Below are 19,774 nucleotides of genomic sequence, written 5' to 3' on the forward strand. Positions count from 1 at the left end.
TGGAAAGCCCATCTCACTGCTGATAAAAATGCTATGATTTCCCAGGTGCCAGGTGAGCCTGCTGCCTTCGGAAATGTGTCTGTCCACTAGTTGACTGCATTTGAATGTTCCCTTTTAGCTGGAGCTTCATTCCAGTACTTTAAGGATTTTATTCTCCTAATTTTTCTTCTCAGTGTATTGCAAGTGCTTGTGTATCCTTAGAAAACGGGATGTGTTGTTTACAATCGAAAGTCAAACAAAATTAGACAACCTCGTGACAGACGAAGAGAAGTAACCCTCTAGGTTAGTCTTCAGGGACAAAGAGAAGGGTTCTCAAATCCTTTTGTGAGAGCAGGGGTGGATCATGAAAAAGCATTCCAGAACAGAGAGCCTGAGGTTATTTGGAGCCCCCATGGAAGGGGGAAAAGTTGGAGGCTAAAGGGGCCTCACCTACTTCAGCATTTTTCCCTTGTAGACATAGTCGAAAGAGACATTTTATGACTGCAGTGACCTTGAAAAGAGGATTGCCCAATCTCACACACCTGTTACAGTGGCAATCTTTAGAAGTTGGCTTCTATCTGGCATCTGGACAGCTTAAAAAGAATTTTAATCAAGAAGAGGTTTATGAGGTAACATTGCTTGGTCTCGCGCTTCTCTGAAGCCCTTTTGATACCAAGCTAAAGGTTGTTCAGTCAATCAGTTGCTTATCAGGCCTATCTTAATTATACCTTGGAAATCAGTATGCGAGTTAAATTGTCGTTAAGCTGTTACCCTACTGTCTTAGGAAATGTGCGCTCTGTCTGTTCATTTCTGAAAGGAGATTTTCTTCATCTTGAGAGTCACAGCTGGAGCATGACTAAAACCTAAAACCGGCCAGGAAACCTCCTGCTGTGTGCAGTTTCCCTAGCTTGCAGCATAATTATGCAAATCCATCTTTGACATTAGAGAAAGGCCAATGACAATGTCAGGCAAATGTTATCCAATTTTCACTTAGCCCCATTTTAGGTATTCACAGAGCTGATGCTCAAGTGCTAAAATATGAACATCCTCTAAATGTCTAAGGGGGTTGCTGTTTGGTTCCTGCTAGTGAAGTGGTTCAATTAAAGGAAGAAACTTTGGCCTCTCCACTTCTATCTTCTCTACCAGTGCTGGTGCTTTCGGTTCACTGGTGATTCTTCTAACAGTGCTAGGCAGTGGTGTCCAGGACACTGACCACTGTGAACTGTGCTACTCTGGAATTTGGTTATGTTTTGTTTGTTTGTTTGTTCTTATGTAGCCCCTCCCAGCACGGTCATGTGGTCTCAGAATCATAAACATATGTCTTTTCAAACAGAATAAAATGGCACAGAAATCTATCTTGTTGGTTATAGAGGCTACACAAATAGATCTGTGGGCATCACAAGCTGGCGACAGAGTATGATTTAGGATGGTGTCGACCTTCTGCGTGTGAGTTATCAGAAGCCCACCCCAAAGGACTTGTCCACAGTCTTGAAGTAAATCAGTGGCATAGCAAGGAAGAAAACCCAGACTTTCTGATACCCAATCTAGCATTCATTCTACTGCATTACATTGTTCTCAGAGAGTGTTTGAGGATTAGGGTCCAGCCTTCCACTGAGGCAATATGGGCATCTTCTTAGGCCATGGAATTTGGGAAGTTTTCAAAACCTCTGGAGAGGACCAGAATCCAAAGCCTTACTTCTACCACATCAGGGAGTGTGGAAGTTTGCCCAGCAATGATGATGACCATGAAGTGCAAATGACCCAGAGGATGATGTTTTTAAGAAGGCTGACTGCTGAAGAACTTCCCACATTCCGGAAAAAATCAGTTGGCTCTGAGAGACTCTGAGGACTTCGCTGAGGTAGGTTTCTTTGACTGGGCAGGCTGGATTCCATGTCAGCTATGTCAGCCTTGATATCCAGGAAGTCTGGAAAATATGCACAGTCCATTAAGAAATGTGTGACGGGTGTTCAGGCTTTATCAGAGACTGACTTGGGAGATTACCAGTGTAGATTACCAGAGTTTTAAAGGGTACAGGCCAGAGGATAAAAAGGGTGAAATAAGAGGGTTGGAAGGGGAAAATAAAACCAAGATAGAAGAGAGGATAACTGAACAAAAAAGAGAGGTAAAAGCAAGAATTCAAAGAAAGGAGACAGGGATCTTAGTATCTATCATGGGCTTACAAACCAGTTGAGCTCTTGCCATTAAAATAGAGATAGCAAAGCCAGATTGGCTTGGCAGATTCTGTGAATATTACAGACGGGATACAGGGTACCAAACACTGGCTATAGTCTAAAAGTAGAGCTGCTGCTGAACCAAGCCCTGATACTTGAGTTTAGAAACTGTATCTCTAAGTCTGAGTAAGAGCAAACAAAAACCAGAGTCGGAAGGGACAAATCTGGTATAAGAACCAATAAAGTGGAGCTAGGACACTTTTCTCCGGTGCAACTTACAGTGTTTTCTGTTGGTGGTGGAGCAAAGTCCAGTTAAGGAAGACACTCTATGTTCTTGCAGTTTTATTCCCAACATCTAGCATAGTGCCTGGCACATAGTAGGAGTTCAATAAATGTTTCTTGAGTGAATGAATTAGTCATTCTTCTGAGTTGGGCGATTGGTAATAGGGACAGAAAAAAAGTCCAGAGGATCTGTAGAATGAGAAGAACATGGCAGAAAGGTGTGGTGGTAGATTTGAGGGCATATATCTTTGGGGGCCTGGACAGATGCCTAAAAGATAGACTGAGTATAGTTCATTATTCTGCTGAAAGCAAAGTTTTTGTTTCCTTCTATATAAAATGAGATGATGTCTCTTTGTGAGCATACTTTGACGTTTTGAGTGTCAATGTAAATATGAATTATCATCATTGTGTACCTTAACTGAGTCAAGATATGTTCATTTGCCCTGGTCTGTTTCTTTGGGGCCTTTGTGAGTACAGAATGGGTTTGGGATATACATAGATTGGATAAGTTTTTATGTATTTCTCCTCCTCCCCATTTAAGAAGGACTAATGTGAAGACATTTCTTGTTAGGCTCATATATCACTACTTGTACTGACATTAAAAGAGAGTTTTTTTTTTTTAAGATTTATTTATTTATTTATTTGACAGACAGAGATCACAAGTAGGCAGAGAGACAGGCAGAGAGAGGAGGAAGCAGGCTCCCCGCTGAGCAGAGAGCCTGATGCCGATGCCAGGCTCAATCCCAGGACCCTGGGATCATGACCTGAGCCGAAGGCAGAGGCTTTAACCCACTGAGCCACCCAGGCGCCCCTAAAACGGAGTTTTTAATGCCCTTATGATCAAAGAGTACAAGCAGAGTCACTGAGTTACCATGCGCAAGTGTTATTGGTCATGAAAATTCAGAAGCACCATGTTCCTAAGAGTCTTTCACCCCCTCAGTTGTTTGTTGTTCTGTGTTTTCATGACGTATTGCAGATTGACCTCAAATTCTAGTTCAGTTTAGGCTCATAGGAACTACTTAACAAACATATAGTAAACAAATGGATTAATCAGTGAACTCAGAGGCATTATTTATATTGTGCAGTAAGGGAGATATTCAAATGTCTCACTGGTACTCATTAAAAAAAAGAAAATAGTATAGGAACCTTCTTTTCTCTAGTCAACTTCTTATAACCTCAGCTTCTGGGTCATGATGTCCTTGACATTCAGAAAAATGGACTGTGTGAAAATGAATCATTACAGAGCATTAATTAAAAAAAAAATCCAAATTCCCACTGCTTGGATTTTTGCTTATGGGTCCTTAGTAGTTTAGTGTAATGTGTTTGGGTTTGAAGTTTGCCTTCCTCCCTTCCTTCTTCATTATTAACTTGGTCAATTTATTTAATTTTTGGTGTCTCAGTTTCCTTTTCCATGAAATTGTGGTAATGACAGTCTGTTCTGTAAGGTTATGATGAGGTTTGTGTGATACTGAATGTATATCATTATATATACATAGAAAGTTCTCAGTGTTTTCTGTTATTATTTTTTCATTATAATTATTTAAAAATTTTTTATTAGCAGATAGTGAGTACAGAAAGAGAAAAGGACCTCCGGCTTGAATGTGGGAGCAAACCCACCAACTGGAGTTAGAGAAGGAGCTAACAAAGCCAATAGAGGAGAGTTCAAGAAGTAGAACTAGAATATCTACATGGAACACAAGGGAGGAGAGATCTTTTACGAGGGATAGTCAACAGTTTCAAATACATCTGCAGAGGAAACAAGGGAGATTAGGTTGAGAAGTCTCTTCATTTTTGTTCGATTGCTTCTTGATGGTGATCAAGTTTTTTCAATATTTACATTCATTTTCCCAGCATGGTGCCTGGCTTATGGTAGGTGGTCAATGTATATGTGTTAAATGAGTGGATGAAAAGGGCATTGGAAAGGGGGAACTTCCCTGGAGTTTTTATGAGAGAAATCAGATTGCAAAAGGTAAAGAGTAATCGGATGATGAGAAGATGGGAGGTGCCAAGTTGAGGAAATGGTTATGTCACAGGTGGGAGAATGAGGATGGTAACTGAAAGAAGTCACAGGGTAAATAAAGGGCCTTTTTAAAAACAATGTGGAGGGGGTGGGGGACCTGGGTGTGTTTTTAATGTACAGAGAAGAGAGCAGTAGAGAGGAAGAGATTGAAGAGGCCCCGGAAGAAGGGGTGAATGATGGAATAAGAAATAGGATGGGAGGAAGAGAGTACACGTGGAAGTCCTCATCCTCTGTGATTTAGGAAAGGAAGGTGTGACCAAGGTGAGGTTTGGGGATAGAAGGGAGGGACCATGAGAGTTCTTGTGTCAGGTGGGTTTGGGGTTAGAGAGGATAGGTGGGGCAAGGGATTTGAACCAGAAAGATTGGGAATACCTCTATAGGATGCTTTGTCTCTGATCTCTGGGGTGGAGAACTGGGCCCATTAGCATTAGCGTTTGACTAAGGGTTTCACGTATTCCTTGGATTCTGAAATTATTTCCGAAGAATATTTTGTATATTTGTAATTAATTTAAGTAATCAATACTAAAGCTGGGGGAAATATAGATAAATCTTTTAAGAACCAAGCAATGCTTTTATAAAGTGGTGTAAAATCATGTAGGGGTCTAAGAATGTTCGTTATTATCAACAGTCACTTTGGCAGAACATAATTAATTTTATTTCATTTATTCTCTCAGCGCTAAGGCAGTAACATTTCTAAATCTAGGAGAAGAGATGCTTTAGTGTTTTCATGACATTAATTCACATGTATAAATTACTGGTTTATAGGCACACACCTTGCAAATGTCACTATCACATTTGTAGCCCTGTGGATTCCAGGGTTTGAATTTAATCTGCCTCTGCTCAACAGTTCTTTAGTAAGTTTTGTTTTCTTTTTGTGCTTTAATTTTTTGGCCTCATCATTTTTTTCAGGAGAGAAGGATTCACTATATGTCTGCATGGGAGCAATTGGACTGAATCTGATCCAAAAGTTTCAAGTTGATTTGGTCTATTTTCCTTAGGGTTTTGGGATTCTTGTAACAGGAAGAAGCTGAGCAGTAGAAATTGGCTACTGCTAAAAACTGCACAACAACATAGTCCCCATCTCCCCTAGCATACAAATAAATGGCACTAGGCTTCTAAAATGCACAACATTCACCCTGCCCCAGAAGTGCCATTTTATAATAAGCAAGAGTGTGTGTGTATGAGAGAGTGAGTCTCTCAGTATGGGGATGTTTCTGTTACAAGAGGTTGCTTAGAGTTTCTAGGTGTTTTTTACTTCCACAGCTAGATTTCATCCTCAAGATCTCTTTCCATTTGCTTCAGTGAAGCAATTTTTGTGAGTTCTGTCATTTTAAATCTGGATCAAATTTAATACTTGGTGCTTCCTTCAATTCTGGGATAGCCCGTGGCTTTTATGTCAGCCAGTTTATAACAAAAGCTGATTTTGTTCCCCCTTGCAGTTCTTCATGATTTTTCCCTTTCAGCCTGCTCTTTGGCAGCAAAAGAACTCTTTAGAAACTTCACTGGGTGGTTTAAAATCTGAATTTTGGTTGCTGAGAGTTTCAAGTCTTTTCACTTTCTGTTTTTGTAAAGCAAGATGTTTTGATTTTTGAGAACTTATTCAACAACTATTGGGCTTATTTTTCATGGATTTTAAATTACCATTTAAGGGCACCTGGGTGGCTCAGTTGGGTAAGCATCTGCCATTGGCTCAGGTCATGATCCCAGGGCCCGGGATGTAGCCCTGCATGGGGCTCTCTGCTCAGCAGGGAGCCTGCTTCTCCTTCTCCCTTTGCCTGCAGCTCTGCCTGCTTGTGCACTCTCTCTGTGTGTGTCAAATAAATAAATAAATAAATAATCTTAAAAAACAATTCATTGCCCTTTACTATTTCTGTCCTTTGTGTTTAGTACGTTTGGAATGGATACTATTATTATAACACTTTGGGTATGAGTTCCTGAGGTTCAGATGCTACCATAGCTTATTAAATTTTAAAGATACAATTTTAACTTTCAAGCATATAGATGCAAAGCCTGCATTCAGAGAACTATTTTTCTGTCCACAGTAAGTTTTAAAACTGATCGAGTTTCCTTCTTCACTTGGGCCAATAGATAGCTTAAAACCAAATCTGAAGTCCACTTTCAGTAACTTCATAAGACCATACGTGTACATTTCTGGTGGCTGATCTTCCCCCCAGTTTTCACTCTTTCCGGTTTGCCCTGTTTCTTTAAACTGTTTGTGTTTGCTTCTTTTATATATGCTTACGACTTCGAGTCCTTGGCAGAAGGAGGTGGATGATAAGTAGATACATATAAATAGTGTCTGTAGCATGGGCTTCCAATAACCTCTCAGTTTTCTGGAAGACACTTTGGGAAATTTATTATCACCTCCTAAACCAGCACTTCTAAGGATATAAATGTTTATCTGGTCACTTCCTAAGAAGTTCCTGTTCTATTCTCTTACCGTAACAAGTGCTAGCAAGTCTGTGGAGGAGCCATACTACATATATTTGGGGAAGCTTCCAGCTCCATCAACTGCTATTATTTTATTCCTAAAGGGTCAATAACTTTGTAGAATTGGGCCTTTGGAACAGAGTTGTGGCAAGTGCCCTGACAAGTTAGGGCCATGCCATCTATGCCGCTGCTTAGTACTGCTGTAAAGTATTGTAATTTAAAAAATATCTTGCTGTCAACTCTGAATATGCTCCAACTTCTGTCTTTTGTTACCTTGAAGCATAAATGCTTGCCTGAAGTAGGGTAATTTGACATTATGTGATACTGCTAGGACATTTAAAAAATGGATTTTGAAAGGCAAAGTCCAAGATTGGCCCTTCCTTTTTGAGACTGCATTCTATAAACTCGAGTCAGCAAGCACAATTTTAATTGACTCTTCCAGAGCCAGCACAGAGCTTGGTATATTTGAAATGACCTATAGATCTTGGGGCCAGGTGCTATCTGTGCTCTGTTGACTCAGTTGATCAGAACTCTGCATATTTTGAGCAGGATTAATATTGGTAAATGCCCTTTTGATTTAGGAGACTTCGCAAACTGTCTCACCATCTAAAAGCTTTTTCTGGACCATTAAAATGTCAAATTGAATCCAGTCAAGAGTTACTATGTTCTCCATACACAAGGTGATTCTACAGAATATTATTGAAGAACTCATCAAGCAATATTGAGTCTGATGGTGCTACTCAGGGTTGTAAGCACTGAGAGCTGTTCATGAGGATTTTGGTATTTACATTTCTGAACTAAGGGTAGAGTACTTCGACAATTTTATAAAGTAGGTTGATGTCCGATGAAGTTAGTAAGATGAGAAATATTAAAATGGCATGTTTGTGACCTACAAATGGCCAAGAACATCTTATGAGCCTGCCTAGCATTTAAAAAGTCTCTTTCAAGGTAAAATGGAATATCTTTTTTTTTAATTTTTATTTAAAGATTTTTATTTATTTATTTGACAGGCAGAGATCACAAGTAGGCAGAGAGGCAGACAGAGAGAGAGAGAGGGAAGCAGGCTCTCTGCAGAGCAGAGAGCCTGATGTGGGACTCGATCCCAGGACCCTGAGATCATGACCTGAGCCGAAGGCAGCAGCTTAACCCACTGAGCAACCCAGGTGCCCTAAAATGGAATATCTTGGTACATTCTACTTCACAACACTTATCTAGCACCAGGATACCATTCTTTGCCCATAACACACACACATTATACAAAAACATTGCCTTGCTTCCTAGAAGAGGAAAATTTAGTAGCTTTGGAAGGGAACAACCTGAGTTTCTATTTAGCTGGAAGTTGAGATTTGAGATGTTATTTAGGCCCAAGTCAGGGAGTAGGCTGATGGGGCAACAAGTGGTTAATCTGACCATGGCTGATAAAGAGTGGGTGCTGGGTGTCAACATAGCTGAACTTTCTGCTGGAGACAGGGTGAGACTCTTGTGATCTATCTTGTTTTTGCTTGTGCTTCTGAACTCCCTCGTCCTTTCTTAAAACTGAAGAAATTTGGCATATAACATTGTGTAAATTGAAGATGTACAACCTGTTACTTTTTAAAATTATAAACACATAACAGGGTGCCTGGGTGGCTCAGTGGGTTAAAGTCTCTGCCTTCGGCTCAAGTCATGATCCCAGGGTCCTGGGATCGAGCCCCGCATCGGGCTCTCTGCTCAGCAGGGAGCCTGCTTCTCTCCCAGCCTCTCTGCCTGCTTGTGATCTCTGTCTGTCTAATAAATAAATAAAATCTTTTAAAAAAATAACAAAACATATAACGTATTATTTGCTATAGGGGTAGAAGTCTGTGAATCCTCAGGCTTACACATTTCACAGCATTCACCATAGCACATAACCTCCTTAATGTCCATAACCCAGCTACCCTGTCCCTACCCACCACTCCCCAGCAACCCTCAGTTTGTTTCCTGAGATTAAGAGTCTCTTATGGTTTGTCGCCTTCCCTGGTCCCATCTTGTTTCATTTTTTCCCTCCCTTCCCCCACAACCCCCAGCCCTGTCTCTTAAATTCCTCATATCAGATAGATCATATGATAGATGTGTTTCTCTGATTGACTTACTTTGCTTAGCATAATGTCCTCTAGTTCCATCCACGTCATTGCAAATGGCAAGAATTTGTGGGGTTTTTTTGATGACTCTATAGTATTCCATATGTATATATGTATACATGTATATGTATATACATACACACGCACACCACATCTTCTTTATCCATCCTTCTGTTGATGGACATCTGGGTTCTTTCCATAGTTTGGCTATTGTGGACATGGCTGCTATAAACATTCAGGTGCATATGCCCCTTAAGATCACTACATTTGTATCTTTAAGGTAAATACTCGGTAGTGCAATTGCTGGGTCATAGGGTAGCTCTATTTTCTATGTTTTGAGGAACCTCCATACTGTTTTCCAGAGTGGCTGCCCCAGCTTGCATTCCCACCAACAGTGTAGGATGGTTCCCCTTTCTCTGCATACTCGCCAACAATCTGCCGTTTCCTGACTTGTTAATTTTAGCCATTCTGACTGGTATGAGGTGGTATCTTCACTGTGGTTTTCATTTGTATTTCCCTGATGCAGAGTGATATTGAGCACTTTTTCATGTTTCTGTTGGCCATTTGGATGTCTTCTTTGCAGAAATTTCTCTTCATGTCTTCTGCCCATTTCTTGATTGGATTATTCTTTGGGTGTGAGTTTAATAAGTTCTTTATAGATTTTGGATACTAGCCCTTTATCTGATGTGTCATTTGCGAATATCTTCTCCCATTCTGTCGGTTTTCTTTTGGTTTTGTTGACCGGTTCCTTTGCTGTGCAAAAGCTTTTGATGTTGATGAAGTCCCTAGTTCATTTTTGCCCTTGCTTCCCTTGCCTTTGGCGATGTTTCTAGGAAGAAGTTGCTGCGGCTGAGGCCAAAGAGGTTGCTGCCTGCGTTCTCCTCAAGGATTTTGATGGATTCCTGTCTCACATTGAGGTCCTTCATCCATTTTGAGTCTGTTTTTGTGTGTGGTGTAAGGAAATGGTCTAGTTTCATTCTCCTGCATGTGGCTGTCCAGTTTTCCCATCACCATTTGTTGAAGAGACTGTCTTTTTTCCATTGGACATTCTTTCCTGTTTTGTCAAAGATTAGTTGACCATAGAGTTGAGGGTCCATTTCTGGGCTGTCTGTTCTGTTGCATTGATCTATGTGTCTGTTTTTGTGCCAGTACCATACTCTCTTGATGATGACAGCTTTGTAATAGAGCTTGAAGTCTGGAATTGTGATGCCACCAACTTTGGTTTTCTTTTTCAACATTCCTCTGGCTATTCGGGGTCTTTTCTGGTTCCATAATAATTTTAGGATTGTTTGTTCCATTTCTTTGAAAAAATTGATGGTATTTTGATAGGGATTGCATTAAATGTGTAGATTGCTTTAGATAACATAGACATTTTCACAATATTTGTTCTTCCAATCCATGAGCATGGAACATTTTTCCATTTCTTTGTATCTTCCCCAATTTCTTTCATGAGTACTTTACAGTTTTCTGAGTACGGATTCTTCTCCTCTTCAGTTAGGTTTATCTTATGGTTTGGGTGCAATTGTAAATGGGATCGACTCCTTAATTTCTCTTTCTTCTGTCTTGCTGTTGGTGTATAGAAATGCAACTGATTTCTGTGCATTGATTTTATATCCTGACACTTTACTGAATTCCTGTATGAGTTCTGGTAGTTTTGGAATGGAGTATTTTGGGTTTTCCACGTAAAGTATCATATCATCTGCAAAGAATGAGAATTTGACTTCTTCTTTACTGATGTGGATGCCTTTTATTTCTTTTTGTTGTCTGAATGCTGAGGCTAGGACTTCTAGTACTATATCGAATAGCAGTGGTGATAGTGGACATCCCTGCAGTGTTCCTAACTTTAGAGAAAAAGCTCTCAGTTTCTGGGGTCTTTGTCTGGTTTTGGGATTAAGGTAATGCTGACCTCATAAAATGAGTTTGGAAGTTTTCCTTCCTTTTCTATTTTTTGGGACAGTTTCAGGAGAATAGGTATTAATTCTTCTTTAAATGTTTGGTAGAATTCCCCTGGGAAACCATCTGGCCCTGGGCTCTTGTTTGCTGGGAGATTTTTGATGATTATTTCAATCTCCTTACTGGTTAGGGGTCTGTTTAGGTTTTCTGTTTCTTCCTGGTTCAGTTTTTGTAGTTTATATGTCTCTAGGAATGCATCCATTTCTTCCAGATTGTCAAACTTGCAGGTGTATAGTATATACTTATACTATATCCTATACTATACTGTATATACTGTATATATATAGTATATAGTATATATTTTCTGTCCCTCTCTCTCTTTCTGCTTCTACTAAGATCTCAATTATTCCAATATTGTTTCGCCTTTAGTATCACTTGTGTTTTGAATTCTCTCCTCATGGTCCAGTAGTTGTTTGTCTCTCTTTTGCTCAGTTTCTTTATTCTCCATCATTTGGTCTTCTATATCACTAATTCTCTCCTCTGCCTAATTTATCCTAGCAGTAAGAGCCTCTGTTTTTTTATTGCACCTCATTAATAGCTTTTTTAATTTCAACTTGGTTAGATTTTAGTTTTTTATTGCTCCAGAAAGGGATTCTTTAATATCTTCCATGCTTTTTTCAAGCTCATCTAGCACCTTGATAATCGTCATTCTGAATTCTAGTTCTCATGTATTAGTAATGTCCATATTGATTAGGCCCCTAGCTGTTGGTCCTGCCTTTTGTTCTTTTTTTTTTTTTGTGGTGAGTTTTTCTGCCTTGTCATTTTATCCAGATAAAATGGATAAATAGATGAAAAGATGAGTGAGAGAACAAAATACTAAAAGGGTAGCAATGACCCTAGAAAAATATACACTAACCAAATCAGAAGAGACCTGAAACCAGGGAGAGAAGGAAGGGGGGAAAAGAGAAAAATATATATATATATGAATGACTGGTGAATAGAACAAAGCCACACACTTGATTTTGAGTGCATTTCGGTCTTTTAGAAGAAACTACCTCCAGAAATTTAAAGAAAGAAAAACATATATATGAAAAAATAAGGGTTAACACAATGAAGGGATGGAATATGACTGTAAAGATGAAAATTAAAAAAAGATTCTAAAAAAGGAATTGATAAGATAAGAAGTCATTTGGAAAAAGAAAAGAAAAAACAAGAGGAAATAATGTGATCAGGCTGGAGACTAACAAAGCCATGAGCTAGATTTAGAGTACATTTTGATCTATTAGAAGAAATTGTATCCCAAAAGTTTGAAGAAAAAACAAACCATATGTATACAAAAAATGAGGTTAAATACAGTGAAGGTATAAAATACGACTACAACCTTGAAAATTAAAAAAGATTTTTAAAAAGGTATTGATAAGATAAAATAGTTTAAAAAAGTTAAAATGAGAAAGAGGAAAAACTAAAAAAATAGAATAAGAAAAAATAAAATTAAAAAAAATTTAACTTTGAAAGACTGAAGGATCATGGGGAAAAAGCCATGAATTCTATGTGTTGCTTTCCCCTAGCTCTGGAGTTCTGCAGCTCTCATTGATCGGTAAACTTGGTCTTGCCTGGATGTTCTTGCTGATCTTCTGGGGGAGGGGCCTGTTGCAGTGACTCTCAAATGTCTTTGCTTGAGGCGGAATTGCACCACCTTTGCCAGGGGTCAGGGTATATAATCTACTTGGTTTTGGTCTTGGGAGCTTTTGTTCCCTGAACACTTTCTGTAAGTTCTTTAGGATGGGAATGAAAATGGCAGCCTCCCAATCTCCGCCTGGCAGGATCCGAGAACTCAGAAGCCCCCTCCTCAGTGTGCGCTCTGAGAAAAGCAGTCAATCTCTCCTGTCTCCGTGGTCTCTGGCTGCACTCTGTGCCCACCCAGCCTATTACTAAGTGTTTCTCTCTCTGGCATATGGCCGTGTTTGGAGTCTCCAAACCCAGTAGATTCCTGCAGTGCTGTGCTGTGCTGCTCCTCCTGGATGTGGAAGGTGAGTCTCCCTAGATCTGGTGCTTGTTGGGTCCCTGCCTGAAGAGCAGAGGCCCAACTGTGCCACGGAGCACAGTTTAAGATAATCCCGAGCTGAGCCCACTCCTCAGCTCCGTCTCTGTAGCTGGTTTCCCCACTCTATACCTGGCAGCTCTGCCACACTCAGACACCCTTGGTCTTTTTGTGACCCTGTGGGTCCCGAGACCATACTCTCCCCGCGAGGCCTCACCCCCCCTCCCCCTGGAGCGACATACCTCAGTGGACCAGACTTCTAAGATTTCTGATTTTGTGCTCCGCTGCTCTGTCACTTGCCAGGAGCAAGCCCCTCCCCCCGGAGTCTATCTTCCTGAATGTCGCCTCAGATTCACTTCTCCACATGTCCTATTTTCCAGAAAGTGGTCAATTTTCTGTTCCTAGAATTGCTGCTCTTCTTCTCTCTTCTGTTGGGTTTGTAGTTGTTCAGAATGGTTTGATAACTATCTGGCTGAACTCCTGGGATCTGATATTTAGGTCTCCTACTCCTCTGCCATCTTGCTCCTCCCCCGCCAACCTGTTACTTTGATAAATTTATATATCCTAATATGTTTCAATCATAGTGATATTTATCACATCACATAATTAGAGTGAAATTTTGTTGTCTATAACCATTACACTTTGCATTAGTGCTCTATGGCTTATTTAGGACTCATTGCTGGTTCATACCCTTAAACAGCCCTGGCAACCACCATTTTACTCTGTTTTCTTTTTTTTTTTTTTTACAGGTTTGACTTTTTTTTTTTTAGATTTCACATATAAGTGATATTATACAATACTTCTCTCTCTCTGTCTTACTTATATCACATAGCGTAATGTGAATAAGGTCCATCCATGTTGTGACAAATGGCACAGTATCCTCCTTTCTGATGGCTGAATAATATTCCATTATATATATTACATCTTTTTTCTGATCCATCTATTAATGGGCATGCAACTATCTGATAAAAAATGGTCCAAAGTGCTAAAGACACATTTTTCCAAAAGGGACATCAAATTGTCTAACAGATACATGAAAAGACGATCAAAAGCGCTAATCATCATGGAAATACAAATCAAAATCACAGTGAGATATCACCTCACACCTATTACAATCATCAAGAAGACAAGAGACAACAGGTGCTGGAGAGGATGTGGTGAAAAGGAAACCTTTAGACACTGTTGGTGGGAATGCAAATTGGCCAACCACTATGCAAAATAATATAATGATTCATCAAAAAAATTAAAATAGAAATGCTATACAATCCAGAAATTCCACTTCTGGGTATATACCCAAAGGAAACAAAAACAGGATTTTGAAGAGATATCTGACCTCCTTTGTTCTTAACTTATAAATAGCAATCTAACTCTGATTTCCTGTGTCCCTGACACTTTCACCTCTGGAAAACCATAACTTGACATCCTAGTCTCCATGTTTAAAGCCATCCATGATACAATGTTTTCACCCCAACCCTAATGCCTGACCTGTTTCCTGATAGTTTCACTTCTTGATCCTTGACCACTTCTAAATTCAGATAAACCCAGTCACTGTTATTCAGAGGGAAGGGCCTGTGTCCTAAACACTTTACAAAAACATGTTTAAAGTAAAAAAAAAATCAATCAATCTATCTATATAGATATATATCTTTTGTGCATGGCGTCATGTTGCTAAGAGAGATACTAAAAATATTTAACAACAAGAACACAATGAATACCAACAGTGAAGGTGAGTCTGCAAGTCCTGAAAACTTTTAAGGCTGTAATTGTGCATATCAGTTGAATATCAGCCTTAGCCATAAGATTTCCACCAGATGAATACTAAAGCATTTTATAAGCATAAAGCCAGACTTTAATTAATTAATCATCCATTAATTATTTACTGTAAACCTAATATGTGCCACAAACTGTGTAGAATACTGATTGTAATAAGACCTAGGAGCTAAAGGAATTTTATAAGCTATTCCTATAATTATATGAGGGTTGGAAACTATGTTAAATTTCCTCTGAAATCTAGAAAATGAAGTACTCTGGGCTGATGGGAAACTCTGATCTTAATGACTTGGATAATCTAACAGTGATAAGCATTGGGTTTTCCTTTTTATAAGATCAGTAGGGGAAGGATTTACGATGTTTTTTCTCCATTCTGGGACCCAAAATGCTGTACAGGAAGAGTTAACTAAACCTTTCCGAGTATTGCCTAGGCAGGAGAGAGAATATCATCTACATCACCATAAGGAAAAGAAACTTTCAGATCACTTCTGGATTTTCACATTTTTCTTAAATTAATGGGAGTTTATTTCACATAGCCTTATTTTTAATTTCTTCAGTTGTTTTGATAGTTGGTGAGCAGCTGAAACTACAAACTGTAGACAAAACAGAAGGGAGGAAAGACATTCAAGGTGAGCACTGAGGAGAGTTTGTATGCTTAATGATCAAGAATTATCCAGAAATCCTGTGTAGTGGGGGCGGGGGAATCTCCCACCAAGCTGGGGCCAATTATCCAGATGTTGTGGCTGGGCTGAATGATGTGGAAGGGTTTGCTCTGCGGGAAATGAGCTTGATGAATGTTCCTTTACTTCAACACGTGGCACACTGAGCCCATATATTCCTCTCAGGATTATATTTTTATAGCAAAGCCAAAAAGAGGTAGGAGTCCAATGCTTCTTTTTTTCAAATTAACATTTACTTTGGATGTCTTCTGAATAAGTGAAACAAGAGCTTAAATATCAGGCATTAGGGAACTCCTGTGAAAGATATACCTCTAAGAACTTTCTGGGTGCCATGAGTTTTAAATATCTTAGAGAGCCTGAAGTTTTCTGGATGCTGATTTATCTTTAAACCATCTCAAAATCAAAGTTTAAAATGGCAGAGAAATAGTAAGATGCTCAATAAATGAAACTGGCTGCATGAGTGGTTATGTAGATGGATCAAAAGAAATGCAGAAGTACGTGGGAGTGGGTAAGGATGGTGCAATATTTTTTTTCACTTAAAGAATCACTTTGCTTTGTCTTGCTTATTTTTTCTTGAGGAACGAGAAAATTTGAGAACTGCTCCTTTTAACAAAACTTTCTGGCATAACCAACAACATCCCTGAAGGTTCCATACATTTAGTGAAAGGAATCATCAATTGTTGATTGATGGCAGAAGCAATTTTGATCCTTACTTTGTTTTCTCATAAAATTCTCTTCTCTCATAATTTCTCTTCCCCAGTGATGAGGAAAAATAAATGAATTGTTTTGTCTGATTTCCCTCCTGGGCAGGCACTGTATTTACTAAGAGTAACTCCACTGAAGGCTTGGTCAGAGCAGTGGAGAAGGTATTAAAAATTCTGCTAAATGTAAAAGGAAGATAACTTAATAACTATCAAAGCCTCTTTAGTTGCCTTGTTAATGCCTTCAAAAACTTATCCATGGAGGGAATTACACTTCTAGGAATAGCAGTGATTTTGGGAGTCATCTTCATAGTGTCCTTTGTCATGAATAAAATGCCTCCTCAAAGGGGGACTTTTTAAAAACGATTTTAATTATTTATTTGAGAGACAGAGTGGGAGGGGGAGAGGGAGGTGGAGACAATCTCAAGCAGACTCCCTGCTGAGTGTGGAGCCCAGATTCAGATTTGAATTAAGATTCAGGTTCAATTTCATGACCCTAAGACTATGACCTGGCCGAGACCAATTGTTGGATGGACACTTAACTGACTAAGCTACCCAGGTATCCCCAAAGAGGGAAATTTTTAGGTAAATATGGTAATCATGAATCTCTGTGCCAAGTGTGCCAATAAAAATATCCTTTCAGACATTTCACCAAGAATAGTAAAAATATCCTTTCAGACATTTCACCAAGAATAGTAAAATAAATTTAAACATATTTCATTTTTTTTGCTGGTCCTTTTTAATATTGAAGTATAGTTAATATACAGTGTTATATCAGTTTCAGGTATACCACATAAGAATTCAACAATTCTATACATTTCTCAGTGCTCATCAAATAAACATATTTCATTTTTAAATAAAAACACATTAATACATTTGTTATACTTTATGAATGATGCTAACTAGTTTACTTTAGTGATAGTACATCTAATTACCACATATTTGTTAGAAAAGGACTCTTCTGAAAAGAAATAAAAGTTATAACCCTTTGTTTCTTTCCAATTCAGATCATAGCTACATAATGTTAATCTTAATTAACAAATTACATGCTTTGGTCCTTGATAAAACTATCTGAGGAAACAGAGTATCCTCATTTACATACTCAAATTGTCATACTGCTTAGGAGTCACTGATTCCATCCAAATAGGTTGTAGCATTCATAAAGTTCATTAAAAATTTTTTTTTAAGTTCTTTTTAAAAAAAGATTTTATTTATTTATTTGAGAGAGAGGGACAGAGAGAGCACAAACAGGGGGAGCAGCAGAGGGAAAGGGAGAAGCAGGCTCCACACTCAGCAGGGAGCCTGATGTGGGACTGGATCCCAGGACCCTGGGATCATGACCTGAGCCAAATGCAGTTGCTTAACCAATTGAGCCACCCAGGCACCCCACATCCACAGAGTTCTTATAATGACTGCACCTTGAGAGAGAACCTAGCTGTTCTTTGTTGAACAAGTATATAGTTGTGAAGTATTTTGGGACTTGTTTTTCAAGCTTCGGAAATCAAAGCGGATAAACTTTCTTGATTGTGCATCTTCAGGGAAGGGGTTCAACATAATTTAATCATTTTTAAAGCACTGACTAAATTTCCAGTATTCTGCCAGGTACTGCATCTGGAAAAGGAGATAAATGAAGTAGCATGCTACCCTGTTTATTTAGAGCTGAGATATTTGGCACCTGCGAATGTCTAGAATATTTGCAAACTGAAGTAAATAAAGAAGCCTCCAAGCACAGCCATTCTTGTTCAAAATAGCTGAGAAGACGCAATGTGTTTGGCTAATCTTCCAAGCAGTATAAAGGACTGTTCTGTTAGACTAGTGATGACATCTATAGAATTCAAAACTTGATAGTGACAAAAGTATTCCAATTTTCATAAAATGGAAACAAAAAAATGAAAATAAAGTTTATTCTCACCAAAATGTACCCAAGCTGGGGCAAAACTTGTAGTTCTCTACAATTTTTGGATCAAAATGCTTAAAAGGCTGAAATAGTCAAAGACTTTAATTTTCCCAGGACTTCTCTTAAACTTTTGATATTCAAATAATTTTCTTCAATGTGTTTTTCTTGGTATCATCCTTGTTAGTTTCCCTTTTTTATTCTTCTTTTATTACCTGAAATTACTGTACCAGATCTTCAGTTGTCAACGGTGTTGCATACGTTCAGAGTACTTCTTCAGCATCACTTTTATCAACTGCATGAAATCCTAAATATTTTTCAGGATTTACAATTTCACTTTGAAATTGTTTGCTTTGGGGACGCCTGGGTGGCTCAGTTGGTTAAGCCGCTGCCTTCGGCTCAGGTCGTGATCCCAGCGTCCTGGGATCGAGTCGCGCATTGGGCTCCTTGCTTGGCAGGGAGCCTGCTTCTCTCATTGCCTCTGCCTGCCTCTCTGCCTGCTTGTGTGTTCTCTCTCTCTCTCTCTCTCTCTCTCTCTCTGGCAAATGAAATTGTTTGCTTTGTATTGTCTGACAATTTTAGAAAATCTTTGAGACAATGATCAATATAGGTTCATACTAGCCAGGAAGAGATACTTGAGTAGACTAATTTTATAGGTGGTCAGTTCATTCATGAATAATTTGTATTATGATGACTCTTGCTTCTCCTCATATCCTCTCTTTTTTTAAAGATTTTATTTACTTACTAGCGAGAGAGAGAGCACAAGGGAGAGCACAAAGGGAGAGTGAGAGGGAGAAGTAGGCTTAACACTGAGCAGGGACTGAGCAGGGATGTCGCACTGGACCCTGAGATCATGACCTGAGCTGAAGACAGATGCCTAACCAACTGAGCCACCCAGGTGTCCCAAATTCAGAGATTTTAAATGAGATTATTTAATGCAAAACTTTTCTGTACTATTTCATTATCAATAAGAAAGTTCTTAGCTTTTAAACTGAAGCCTTGAGCATATACTTCTATTATACTAAATGTTAAACGTGAATGGCTTCTGTTTCCTATAAATGATTGTGAACTTCACAAGGGCAGGACATCTGGTAGCAAAACATAGAATATAACTAAAATGACGGAAGAATACTTTTTGAGGTACACTCAGCCTAGAAGTTGCTCTTTTTCTTGTTAAAATCCAGGGTGCCTTATAATAGTGTCTCTCAAACTATGTCTTTTAGTATTCTTATTTTCTATGAGAAGTTAACAAAGCTTCCAAGAGAAAACATTTCCATATGCAAAATTAATTTGGGAAAGGAATGTAAAAAGGTGTAGCTGCTATGGAAAATAGTATGGAGGTTCCTCAAAAAATTAAAAAATGCAACTGCCATAAGATCCAGCAATCCCACTATTGGATGTTTATCCAAAATCAGAATCTCAAAGAGGTACCTGCATTCCTATGTTCATAGCAAGACTATTTCCAGTAGTCAAGATCCAGAAACTATCTAAATGTCCATCAGTGGACGAATGGATAAAAATGTGGTATATACATAAAATAAAATATTATTCAGTCTTAAAAAAAAAAAGGAAATCTTATAATATGCTACAACATGGGTGAAACATGAGGGCATTCTGCTAAGTGAAATGAGCCAGTCATGAAAAGACGAAGACTGCATGATTCTACTTACATGAGGTATCTAGTCAATTTCCTTTGTAAAAAAGATTTTATTTTAAGTAATCTCTACACCCAGCATGGGGCTCAAACTTATAACCCTGAGATCAAGAGTTGTGTGCTCCACTGACTGAGCCAGCCAGGAGCTCTAAAGTAGTC

General features: G+C 38.8%; 1 pseudogene across 1 annotated transcript in view; it reads left to right on the top strand.

Annotated features, from left to right (window-relative positions):
- The first annotated feature begins 12,829 nt into the window (after positions 1-12,829).
- LOC308337458 (proteasome subunit beta type-1-like) overlaps positions 12,830-19,774 on the top strand; it is an 82,586-nt pseudogene continuing 75,641 nt past the window's right edge. The window contains exon 1 of the transcript in view: positions 12,830-12,905. The product of the transcript in view is annotated as a proteasome subunit beta type-1-like (transcript). The remainder of the gene's footprint in view (positions 12,906-19,774) is intronic.

Source organism: Martes martes (genome assembly GCF_963455335.1).
Source record: "Martes martes genome assembly, chromosome: X".
Taxonomy (NCBI): domain Eukaryota; kingdom Metazoa; phylum Chordata; class Mammalia; order Carnivora; family Mustelidae; genus Martes; species Martes martes.